The following is a 972-nucleotide window of genomic DNA, read 5'->3' as shown; positions in this document are numbered from 1 at the left end:
AATGCTGGACATGCTGTCAAGCCATGATTCACAATACCAATTAGAAACCCAGAGACCATGGGCAATAATGCATTCAAAACCAGCCTGTCACAGACCCAATTTATTGTTGAACATTTGGTCATTATGCTGAAGGATTGCTTTCAGTGCCCAGATGTCTCTGGTAGTTCTCCTCAGTACTATCCTAAAGAATGCAGTCATGTATTTGCAGTTTGTGCAATATTATGTGACATGTTGGTATGTAAGCAGATACAGGAGGGAAGAGACATTTGGGAAGTGGAATTCCCAGAATGAGTAGTGGAGGAGGTGCCTATTGAGGAGCTTTTGGAGGTGTCACCTGCAGGAGAGAACCAGCTGAGGCAGAGGCAGGCACAATATGCTTGCTTCAGCAGCACATATACTAAAACTGGAATGATAAAGAGAAGATTAGCATGGCCCCTGTGCAAGGATGACACACAAATTCGTGAATCATTGCATATTTTTTGGTGGATGGAGCAATGGTACAGTGGTTTGCATTGTCGCCTCACAGCAAGAGGTTCTCCGGTTCGATTCTCAGCTGGGGAGCCTTCTGTGTGGAGTCTGCATGTCCTCCCTATGATCTTGTGGGTTTCTTCTGCGTGCTCCGGTTTCCTCCCATGTTACAAAGGCATGCTTCTGGAGCGTTTCTCCCTGGGCCTCTGCTGAAAATTGGCTCATTCCAAGTCAGACTTTCTCAGTAAACAAATGTTAAATAAAAAAATAAATAAATATGCCAAGGCACAAGCTAAGAGACAACAACTATGGGCCAGACTAAACATAACAAAGCATACAACAGTAAAAAATGATGCATACATGGATAACATAGCATACAACAGTAAACAATTATGCATACAGAACTGCAAATAAGCTATGCCATACCATGCATGGACATGGCCTCACTGGGCATCAGACACAAGCTACCTAGGTAACAGAGTGCTGATATCAGGGCAGAGTTGT

General features: G+C 43.7%; 1 non-coding gene across 1 annotated transcript; it reads left to right on the top strand.

Annotated features, from left to right (window-relative positions):
• Window positions 1-377: 377 nt before the first annotated feature.
• Window positions 378-480, top strand: LOC122812490. Its single transcript, XR_006366476.1, has one exon. It is a non-coding gene; the product is annotated as a U6 spliceosomal RNA (small nuclear RNA).
• The last annotated feature ends 492 nt before the right edge of the window (window positions 481-972 follow it).

Source organism: Protopterus annectens, chromosome 9.part0 (genome assembly GCF_019279795.1).
Source record: "Protopterus annectens isolate FY-2018-M chromosome 9.part0, PAN1.0, whole genome shotgun sequence".
Taxonomy (NCBI): domain Eukaryota; kingdom Metazoa; phylum Chordata; order Ceratodontiformes; family Protopteridae; genus Protopterus; species Protopterus annectens.
Note: the sequence above shows the minus strand (reverse complement) of the source record. Positions and strands in the feature narration are given on the sequence as shown.